Genomic DNA, 12,072 nt, shown 5'->3' on the forward strand with positions numbered 1-12,072 from the left:
CGGAACAAGCCGCACTGCGTCAACTGCGGCGAGGGACACTCGTCCACCTACTGGCGTTGTCCTGTGCGCCTCACGTTGGCCTCGTTGGAACCGCGAAACGCGTGGCTCGAGAGAACGGTCAAGTTATGAGCAGTAGCTACCGTTGTTACGCGTCTTCAATAAAATCACACAGACCGTTACGCATCTGCCTAACACGACTCGAAGGCGAAGGCTTTCCTTTAACGGAGGAGCTCTATAAGCTCAGAATACGACATGTTCGCGTTCAACAAAACTGCGATGATCATGGCCGGCGTCTGCTCTACGACGCTTGCCGGCCTCGCCTGGCGCAACAGCAGGTTCAGATCCGTTTGACCCGTGATATATGACGGATTATGGGACACATGACGCGCACCGTTTACCTTTGATCCTGTTGGTTTGTTGGTAACAACTTTATTGGTACTCTGGGAGAGCTTTCGCCGGTCGGGCCTTTGGTCTCCCACGTGGGGACGACAAGTCCTTGCCTGACCACCATTTCGCCGGCCTGTTGGACGGCCCAGAGCTGTTCGCCGAGGCTGGGGATCTGCTCTGCGATCCTTTCCTGCCTCGCCTGGGACAACAAAGCGTTGAAGTTTGAGCCGTATTGTACCACGGTTTGCAGGAGACATCACATGCATTCTTTCCCATTGATCCTGTTGTGGCGCAAATTTAACAGCAGCGAGAGCAAGACGAAGCGACTAACAGCGAGAAAGGGATGAAAAAAAGAAAGACAAAAATAGTAAAAAAACAGAAAAGAAATATATACAGTGACAAAATATGACAAAGAAACAAACGGAAAGAAACAGAGTAAAAAAAAGTCCGAGTTTCGTTGTAAGGGCGAAGCAACGAATGCGATAGGTATACAAATATGTGACGTGAAGAACGGCAGGAAGCGCGAAACGTGTAGCACGCTGCTCAAGGAGGAGGAACCAACTTTATTGATACAGAAGGCACGGTCCTCAAGGTGGCTTTCACGCGGGCAGTGACCCTTTCGACCTAGACAGCAATAGCAAGCTGCTTTTCCTTAATGAGAGAACTCCCATGGCCAGCGTGGGAGTTCTTCCCACGTTGACCGTGAACGAGCTGGCAGGAGCATCTTGCGGGGGGGGGGGGGAGCCATTACAGCCCTACCAAACGCGATTTTGTGTGGCCAATTCTTGCGCGCTAGAGTTTAGGCAGATGGGGTTCACCAATCCGCGCGTAATAAGCGCCAGCCGGTGAGGACTAAGAAAAAAGAAGTTTCAATGCGGCGGAGTATCGTGGCTTGGGCTCCCGTAAGGTCTTCATCTGGCGATGGGTAGACGCTCCGATCACTTTTGCAGTAGTTTGTGATGTCATTAAAGGAAGTCGGTGCCTCACCAGGGAAAACTGGGTCCGAGAGGCGTGCCTCCCGGTTTGTTATACCTCGGGCTACGTGGTGCGCCTCCTCGTTCCCAGGGTTCCCCGAGTGGGCAGGGACCTATACTAATTGGCTATACTATCCTGGCTGCTCGGTTGTTGATGCTCCCCTTCGAGAGAATAATTAAGCAGAGGCTTGGCCGCCTGAACGCTGCTCAAGCACAAATGGCGCATGAAAAAAAAAGGCACAGGACGAGCGCGAACTCAAAACTGTCACAGCTCAGCACTGACAGCGCGTTTCCGATGGAGGCGAAAGTGCTGTAGGCTCGTGTGCTCAGATTTGGGTGCACATTAAAGAACACCAAGCAGCCGAAATTTCCGGAGCCCTGCACTACAGCGGCTCTCATAATCATATGGTTGTATTGGGACGTTCAACGCCACATATCAATCAATCAATCAGTAAATCACTCAATCAATGAACACAGGCAGAGCGTGGATCAAGCACAAAGAAGGGATCGACCTAACGTTCCGTTCAGCACGGACACCTCGCCCGATGTTAACGCATCTTTGCAGGTGGAGCACACCGTGAATTCACCGTAGTTTCTGTTTCGCTAAATCGTCCCGAATTCTTGTTGGAGGGCGCCAAGCGGGTTCGCCGCTAAGCCACGTGGGAGCACGTGGATGCATCGCGCATGTCTGGAGAATCTCATTCCCGGACGCCATCGCGTGACTGCTGAGAGAGTGTAAGGGGAAGAGGTCACGGCGTCTTACCTAGCCCCTTACACAGGCTGGAACACGCTAGCGCGTGAGCTCATTCTGGCAGGGCGTCTGACTGCTGTGGTGCGTGCCCAGTAAGGGTAGTTCCACGCACGCCAAGTTGAACTCCGCCATGAGCTGCTTCGCGCCTAAAATAGATAAAGAAGAGCTCCCAGATTCGCTGTTGATTCCAGCCTTGCGCTATGAGTGCTAGCTGCCATTTTTTCTTATCAGTCGATTATCTTGTCTATCCCCCTCCCACAAAAGCTTGAGGCATCCAGCGTGGTGTTGCTGGGCCACTTGGACAATTTAAGATGTATTGTGAGGAAGTCATTGCGCGTTGTCATGATGACGTCAGGGGCTAATGTCATCACATCACGGCGGTTTATTGCATCACTCATGTTGACGCCGCTGACGGCACCTCCGGTCACTTTTCACGTTTGACGAGGCTTCTGTCTTACTAAAAATATGGTGATGTGTGCGTACGCGGCCTCCATAGAATGAAAGGGCATTTAATTCATAAAGGTAGCGCAAACAACCACACGGACCGATCAAGACGGGGCACAGGCCGGATAAAGACGGGACAGATCAAGACGGAACCCGTCTTGATGAGCCCGTGTGCTTCGTTGCACTACTATTCTGAGTTATGCACTACCAACTAATCCATCAATCTGTCTTTTTGAAGTTGGGCTGTAGTAAACGCTATTGTAATCACAGCACTTGACTGCTTACGGAATAAAAGAGTGAAACGATAATGGTTTCAGTGAAAACCATATAGAAGGACACAAAAGAGACAAAAATTCGCTGACGATTACTATACAGCCTGATGAAAGCCCTAAGGAAATAATCATGTTGGGGCAACACCAAAGGTGTTTGAATTTTCGGCTCTTCGAAGTTGTGGCAATGTAACATTCGACGCATATTGCACAGAAACTGGCAGTGCTCTGTTGTCACGTACACGGCTGTGTGCATTGCAGGCGTCTCGAACCGAGTCAAACACCCACAGCTTGTCTCGTCACGATAACTGATGCCAGCCGCACTGGATGTACCAGCCCTGCGAGGACACGAGCTGCGACCGAGGGGCCAGTGAGCGTGTCGGAGCAGGAGAGCGAGATTCGACGCCAGTGGCTCATCATACTGAAAGACACCCTCGCTCGCTCTCTTTCGTCCTCGTTCGATCTATCGGTTACGGCGCCTACGCCAACGGTGACGTCGCTCAACGCAGGAACCGGTACCTATGCGCAGCGTTCTAAAACAACTTTGTGGTGTGAATTGCACTTTCACAAGACCATATTTTTACAGCGAGAAAACGAGAAAAAAAAATCGTAGTGGTGACGTAACCTTGGAAGTTAACGCACCAGGTCTCCGTGATGTCATACGCAGATATTTTGACGGCGTTTTCCCATGCCAACGTAATAGTTTGTCGCAAAAGAAAGATTTACGTTGCGAGCAGATAGTCTTGACGTACCGAAACTAAGAAAATTTCGTGGAAAAGGTTACAAAATTACACAGAAAAACTTACATTCATGACGTTACATACCTGCTCATGTTTCGGCACGAGATTCAACCACGAAGGTTCGACCAATTACTCTCCTGACTGACGAAATCGCACGATAGCGTTCTCGACAAATAGTTTATCTGCCAGAATTGACGTAACGCTTTCCTGCAGCGTTCTTTCAAAGGGCTTTTAAGATCAAATATAATTCGTGGGGTCGCAGGTGTGTGCACGAGTCAGCGACGAATAAGAGGGTGCAAAAATTTTTATAAACAAAGCCATAATGGCAGAGTTTCAAGCGTTGGTTGCTCGAAAAACACGGTCCTCGCTCGTTGAGCGCTTTCTCCGCTGAGCCTCCATTGTCGCCTGGTCTCTCCGCCGCGCTGAATGCTCCTTGTAGTCGTGGGCCATACAACCCGACGAGGAAGAGCAAAGAGCGCGCCTACGTGCTAGCCAGCAGATCGGCTCTTGTCCGACCCGTCGACATGTAGTGCCTGCTGCTTGTGACATCATGGTCGCTCCCCGCAACATACCTACACTCACTGGGCACGCCGGAAGGGCCTTCAGGGAGACAAGCGATTGTCATATTTCACGACGCACCACAGACTGCAGCTACTACTACGCAAGGAAGCACAGAGTGCCAACTTTGCATCCCGCTCCGTTAAGTCCGCTCCGTCGAAGGACTCATTCCGGGTGAATCGGGAGGTGTCTCAACGACCGTCCGCGGTAGCACCGAGGTGACGTGCGCAGTGTGCTGCAGGGGCATGTTCGAATTCACTCAGTCCCCGTCTTCATCAAAGTTCTGTAGAGGCTAGGAACACGTCGCCGCTAACCTTTAAAATTGGGGGACCCTTAAGCTCCACCTTTAAGAGTTGAACGCGATAGCGAAATCCGGCCCCTAGTGCACACTTCAACCGCTAAGTGCATACTTATTCATATGTTTTGTTACATACACACGCACACACACAGACATGCATACCGTAGATTGGACCAGCGCGCGCTATTATCGCCGAATGGGCTCATTTTCGTCGAGCACCTGTCGAACAACATGCGTTAAAGTGGCTCTGAAACACTTTTTCAAGTAAACATGGAATGAATTAACTAGAAGAGCTCATTGCCTCATGAATTCAACGCTGCAAAAATTTTAAGAATCCGTCCTGTGCGAGTGGAGTTACAAAGGTTTGTCGCATGCTGCGATTGCATTATCTCTTCTCTCGTCCTGACGAAAGCGCTGGAAGCTAAACAGGGAGGGGTGGCAGGGCAGAGAAACTACCGCGCCTCATGACCTTAAGCACTTTTTTTCGAATGCGGGGCTTTTCAGTGTGATCGCGCACGCACGCGTGGACAAGTAGTGGCCTCCCGTGGCTATCTCGGTAACTTGATTTTTCAGTCACAGATGCACATACGATTTTCGCTCACAACTAACGGGTCCGTCGCCGGCGGCGGGTTTTCTGCGACACGAGCTCTTTAACGCTATCACGTTAATAGCGACCGAGAAGACACACAAGCTAGGCGACTGCTGCACCCGCCATTCCTTGCCCTTTAGCGGCTTGGGTATGATTACCTCACACGGTTGAAGGGTGATCGATCGGCAGAGCGTGCTCGAACTGGTTTAATTTGATTCGGGTTTTGAGAAGGGTTGTACGTATCGTTTTCTGCAGATATATAGTTTGTTCATGAACCAAATAAATATCGCTTCAAAATCAGCGTTTTTTTTTCTATTACGTCCTTGTGTTCCTGTGTCCGTGCATCATCTGATAAAAATTTACGCGTAATATTTCGTTTGGAAAACTGGAGGCTGGCGCAACAGAAATATAGGCGACGTTATCTTCGCCAGTGGTTATCTTTGCCAGTAGACGTTATTTTCGCCAGGGAGGTGACGTTATCTTCACTCATAACACCAACATGCGGTGGGCTGAACTTGGCTGGCGTTCATATATCCTGCACTTAATTTCTTTATTTCTCTACATCATAACCCGGATCGCTGCCTTGTGTTAGTGGCTTTGACATGATTTCCACGACGCTGTAAACAAGCTAGCTGTCTTCCACAGGAATAGTACAAAAAAGGCGACTTCACCTTTCATCGTGGAAAGCAAAACGTTTCACGAGTAAAGATGAGGAGCCGATAGGTTTAATAAGCTTTTTGTTCTAGAGCGACAACCGTAAATTGAAGCACTGGGAAAAAATTGGTTTTAGTTCAACTATATACGGGCATGTACTGAATAAAACTTTGCGTAACTGTCCTTCTGTGGTTCACTTTACACGACCTAGCGATGATACCTCTCGTCCATTGCGATAAATTATTAAATCCACCGAGTCGTGCAACTTAATTACTTGTCACTTGGTTCCCAATCACGGTAACGAGATAGCGCCAGCGACCCTCGGTAACTATTCGGTGTGATCCGGGGTTTGTTCCTTCTTACGAATATTTAGTTTATTTCTTTGTGCTGCGTCATTAAAGCCACGGCAATCACCGGAAACACACTTAGTGCAGCGTTTATGCAAAATGACGCAAGCACACGGAGTCAGTTTTTTTCTGTGTGTGTGATAAAAAAAAACGGCACTCGCAAAAGTAGATTGCGGTTCACCACGTCAAATTTTTGGGGGGGATTTTACGAAAGGAAGTAATAATATTATTTGCTGTCGTTTTGTGTCTCAAAACTACAATACGATTACGAGAGACGCCTTAGTGGAACACTTCGTAAGTATATAACACCTTGGGTTGTTTAACGCACACTCGAACCTAGGCACCGAACCTAGGCTTGCTGCACGGATGAAAAGAGCTTGGTCAAGCTCCGCAAGCGCATCAATATTTTCTCTGCTCCTTTATCTTCGAAATGCACTGCACTGTCTGCAGCGAAAGAAAAAATGGTTGGCTGATTGATTCCGTTCACACCGAAATGCAGTCACCAAGGCTAGGAATCTAACACGCGCCCTCGAGCTTTATGGTACTTGCTGAGTTATCACGGTGAGAGAAAGGACACAACTTCCAAATACACTGCTTTAAACTATAGCGCTGACAGTTGAGGAAAATGCTGCGAATGACATCACAGTTTTAGAAGTTCCACTTACGTGTCGTAACTTGAAGTGACCATGTTCCGAGCAGAATTTATGCATCCGGATTTGACAACGAACAACCGAATGGTTTACACCGGTATGAGGACAGTTCCATCCAACGTGTCATGTCTTTTGGCGTCCTTGATGGTTCGGTGGTTTCAGATTGCTCACATATTGACACGTTAGCACGCTCGCGAGTCCCAGCACACCCACACGAATACGCACTACTATCGTGCTTAGTATAAAACACCCTGCGAGTGGCGTAGCCGAGCGTACTGCAAGGTTGTATTACAGTGTCTCTGATCGTGGCATATTTTCGAGTAGTTGGGGGAGAGTTCGGTTGTTTCTTCGAATGCGCATCGCCCCCACTTACTTTCGCTCTTGAAGTTATCGTTCTGCGTATTAAGCGAAGGAGAGCGCGACAACAAGTCGGAGCGATGCGCACTCGCAGGCACCGCCAAACCCTCCCCTAATAACTCGAAACCGTGTCACGATTGGCGCAACTGTACAGTTGCTGCGAGCGATATGAAGGTTATCGCACGAGCGCCGACCTGCCTAACGTCCCGCGAACCTAGCGGCACATTTACAAACTGTGAAAATCAAGATTGAGCAACCTTCACTCTCTTGTTGGCTGTTCTAGGCTGCAACAATCGCCCCTACAACAAACTTTACACCCTATCTCTATCTCCCTCTATCTCCCTCTCTCTCCAGCCTTACAATCGTTACGATCGAGTGTATTCCTTGTAGGCTCCTATTTTCGCAGTTGATAACAAAGTAACTAGGAAACAGGTGTTAAAACAGGTGCTTAGCATGGCTTGATGTAATCAGTTTCCGAAGACGGGAGAGATCGCAGCTCAAGGAACAGCAAAAATAGTGAGTGGAGTGTGATACCATTTTCTCCTCGAAAGAGTTTTGCGAAACGTGGCGCTCTTCTCGCTCATCTTCTTGAGGCAAAGCAAGCACTACTGAACCGTTGGAAGGGTCAGCGCCTGAACCGAAGACTGAAGAAGAAGATAGCTGAGGTAAACAGATCAGTCGAGGAACATTGTCGCGCACTATCTAGGCAGCAATGGGACGAAATCTGAAACTCCGTCGATGGTCAGATGCGCAATGGCAAGACATGGAATATGTTAAAGCATCTCCTCAACGAAAACACCACCAAAACAAATCAAAAGCATGTTATCGCTCGAATTTTGCATAAAGAGATAGGGCGAACTACAGAACAGCAAGTTGTGCAGCGGCTCGTGCATAAGTACCTCCCAATCAAAAGAGGATTGGCACCACCAAGTAGACAGTACCAAGGCAGGCCCAATCCAGGTCTTGAGGGCGACTTTAACATCGAGGAGATCAGAAGAGCCTTGCATGATCTCAACGGCAGGTCGGCCCCTGGCCCGGACGGTATATCAAACAAGGCCCTTCGTAACCTTGATGATGATTCAATTGAAACCCTGAAGGATATGATCAATGCAGCATGGAAGGAAGGCAGGGTGCCAGAGCAGTGGAAGCTGGCCTGGACGATCCTTATTCCTAAGCCAGGAAAGCCCCCTAACTTGGACAACATGAGGCCAATATTCTTGACATCATGTATCGGCAAGGTTGCAGAACATGCCATACTGCACAGGATAAACAAGTACTTGGAAGATAACGACATATATACACACAATATGGTTGGATTCAGGGCAGGGCTATCAACACAAGATGCATTGAAGCTTATTAAACACCAGGTCATCGACAACAAAACGAGAGACGTGAGAGCCATTCTGTGCCTAGATCTAGAAAAAGCGTTTGACAACATCCACCACTCATTCATACTCGAAGCAATTTCCAAGCTTGGTCTGCGAAAAGCCTTCTATGACTACGTATGGTCCTTTCTTACAGATCGGAAAGCCGTGATGAAGATTGCAGATATCGAGACCGCAGCAATCGAACTAGAAGCAAGGGGCACGCCGCAAGAGGCAGTGATTTCACCAATGCTGTTCAACATTGCCATGATTGGACTGTCAAAGAAATTATCGAGCATTGAAGGTTTGAAGCACAGCATCTACGCAGATGACATTACCATCTGGTGCACAGGTGGAAGCGAGGGGCAGATTGTGAGCGCCCTGCAAGAGGCGATTGACACCGTAGAGGAGTACCTTCGTCCTTCTGGGCTCAAGTACTCCTCGAGTAAGTCAGAACTTTTACTGTATCGGACTGCACGCCGGGGACCGAAGCCCACGGGATGGAAGCCTTTAAACCAGATAGACATCCACCTCCGTAAAAATCAAGGGGATTCCATCCAGAGGGTCGACTCCATCAAAGTCCTGGGCATGCTGATAGAGTCTACCGGCGCCAACAGTAAATCTATATATAGCCAAGTTAACTTGGAAAACAGACAGTGCGGTGCACCTCATACGCAGAGTGGCCAACAAAAGAAATGGGATCAAGGAAGACAACCTTATCAGGTTGATGCATGCGTTTGTTCTAAGCCACTTCGCGTACGAGGCAGCAATGTACAACTGGTCAAGAGCAGAGTCCGAGACACTGAATGTGCTCCTCAGGAAAGTTATCAAGAAGGTCCTGGGCCTACCCATACATACCAGCACCAAGCGTCTGCCTGAGCTTGGCATTCACAACACGCTCGAGGAAATAGCAGAAGCCCAAGAGAGAGCACAGTTTGCAAGGTTATCTACAACAAGGTCGGGGAGAATGATCCTGCAGGAGCTGGGCCAACACCCAATGGCAATCAGGCACAATTACAATGATATCCCCGACAACATCAGGGAGAATATCACGGTGTCTCCTATACCAAGAAACATGCATCCAGAACACAACGTCGGAAGAAGAGTAGCGAGGGCCAGGACTATACTTCGTCAAGTCTCAAACGAGGAACGAGGGGTCGTATTTGTTGACGTGGCTTCCTACGCCAATGGGAAAGCGTTTGTGGCAGTGGTGCTCGATGGGGCTGGCCATGTCGTCAACTCAGCGACGGTCAGGACGAAAGACCCAATCATTGCGGAACAGGTGGCCCTCGCCTTAGCACTCAAGTTGAATAACATTGAAGTCGTCTAGAGTGATTCCATGGCAGCACTACGGGCGTTCGCCAAGAGGACGGTCTCTGAACAAACGCTGAGAATACTGCAAGGCAAGAACATGACGTATCATCTTCTGAGTTGGTTTCCAGCTCACCTTGGGCAAATCAACGATTCCCCTCCCAATCTCAATGAAGCAGCACACGAGGCGGCGCGAGAACTCTCCAACCAAGCCTCTCCGGGGATGCGTTCTACCAGTGAAGGGGATAACCAGGAAATTCTTACAACATATAGCGAGCTCACTAAACATTTCTACCTGTCTAGAAGGATTTTCCCTCCACCTCACAGAAATCTAACCCGGCCCCAAGCACTTACATTAAGGCTTTTGCAAACGCGGATGTAACCTACTTTGAAAATGTTACACATCATGTACCCTGACCTATACCCAAGTAATCTTTGTCCACATTGTGGGGAAATAGCTTCATTAGAACACATGCTCTGGCAGTGCACCAAATTCGCTCATTTATCGAACATCACCTCTGCCAGATGGGAGGCGGCAATCCGCAGCTCATCCTTGGCAGATCAGCTCTGGGCTGTCCACCAAGCCCGCGAGGCGGCTGAGGAGCTTGGCATCTCAGTCCCCACGCGGGAGCTGCCCGCAACACAGTGATCTGTGTTTTGGAGGACCAAATAAAATTTTATCCAATCCAATCCAATCGCGGTCATCTTCACATCGGGAGCGACTATATACAACTCGACAGAGCACTGGGCCACGCGCTGCCTAGGTGTACAGTAGTCGTCAGCACGCTGAACGCTCCGAGGCGTTACCTGGACTAGTTTGATTAAAGCCAGCCGCGAAGCGCTGGGTGTTGTTGTCGAGATAATACTCAGCTATGCTTGGATGGTATGTCGGCATGCAAGGGTAGCATGACGGAAACAGAAACCAAAGCTACGCGGTGCTAACGTCTATCACACTGTTTAAGGGCATGCTGTGGAGCATTAGCATTAAGATTGCTAACGACTGCTCCTCATAATAAGCGCAGCAGTGCGGTATCGCCGGGTCAGTGCCAAGCACATGCTTAGGTACAGCGCAAAAAAAATCTTGCAGCGCGGAACATTGGCCAGTTGAGACGCGTCAAAGTTGTACCAGGCCAACCAACGATCAACGCCAGTATTCTCGTAGGGGTGAACGCTTCAAAGTTGTCACTGAAATCGCAAACACGGTAGTGACGTCCTAACGGCAAGCATTCGGACGAGTTCGTACAGATACATGATTCGAAATCAAACATCGCAAAGAAACGCAAATAAGAAGACGAAGGAGGCCGGAACAAATCTTATAACACGTAACATAAAGAAAGACACCTTACCACGAGAAATATGTAGACAAGTGAACATCAACCTCTTTACGCACCTTGCACATGACGAGGTGCAACCCAGGTGGTCGAAATTCCCGAAGCCCTACGAAGTTTCCCATAATCATACGGTGGTTCGAAGACGTTAGTCCCCAAAATTTAATTATTATTTTTCCTGCATAAGCAGTCAATGCCATTGCCACATTTCAAGACATTGCATCTCTTTTTATCTCTTTTTCTACAAGAGTGACTGGTGGATGGCTGATGCATTTATCTTGTTCATTCTGAAAGTGACATGGCCCAATGATCAAGTGGGTTGCATTTGTTCGTACGGTTGTCAGCGTTTTCTTGAGCTGTTTGAGTCTAACCGGTAGCATCAAAGCGCTAGCTTCACGAGAATGCTCGGGCCAGCATCAAAAATAACCATCCTGTCCGTGACCAAAACGAAGACGCAAATGAAAAGACAAATAATAAAAACTTCAGTCCAACTGAGTATTGAGCCTAGGCCGCCTGTGTGGCAAGCATAAATTCTACCGAAAAACCTTGCCTGCGTATTTATGCGTTTCTTCCTGTCCTCATCGATTTTGCGCTACCAAGCTTCAAAATTATCAGCCAACTAGCTCATCAACGCATTCTTTTAAGCATGTAATTTCATATGGCAAAAGCGCAGACTCGCACCATGTCTCGAAACACATGAATGGCGCAATGAGTGGTTGTTTCAAAGGCCCAACTATTACAATGCGCTTAGACATATTGCCATGTTCCTTTCCTCAAGTTTTGTTATCGCCTTGTAGCACTACGTTCAGCGCAAACCGCGCCTACGATGTTCGAGAAGCTGCGAGGCCGTAGTAGATCGTTTTGTTAAGATTACGCCCACTTCGTGAACATTACAGATTATTCTGGAACCTATACGCCGCCGCTAGCGATAACGATAGAATATTCGATGGCAAGGGTATATATGCCGACACGCTTCGCCGCTTGTCAGATGATCGACGGCCGACGCCCTGGTCGCCGCTATCAGTGCCAGCTTCTTGCTCTAATCTGACTT

The 12,072-nt window shown here is 48.7% G+C and overlaps 1 long non-coding RNA gene across 1 annotated transcript; it reads right to left on the reverse strand.

Annotated features, from left to right (window-relative positions):
• Positions 1–409: 409 nt before the first annotated feature.
• Positions 410–7,072, reverse strand: LOC142771683 (uncharacterized). The gene is made up of 2 exons (XR_012886066.1): positions 6,677–7,072; positions 410–586 (listed from the first exon to the last, which is right to left on the reverse strand). It is a non-coding gene; the product is annotated as an uncharacterized LOC142771683 (long non-coding RNA).
• Between the last annotated feature and the right edge of the window lie 5,000 nt (positions 7,073–12,072).

Source organism: Rhipicephalus microplus, chromosome 9 (genome assembly GCF_043290135.1).
Source record: "Rhipicephalus microplus isolate Deutch F79 chromosome 9, USDA_Rmic, whole genome shotgun sequence".
NCBI lineage: Eukaryota > Metazoa > Arthropoda > Arachnida > Ixodida > Ixodidae > Rhipicephalus > Rhipicephalus microplus.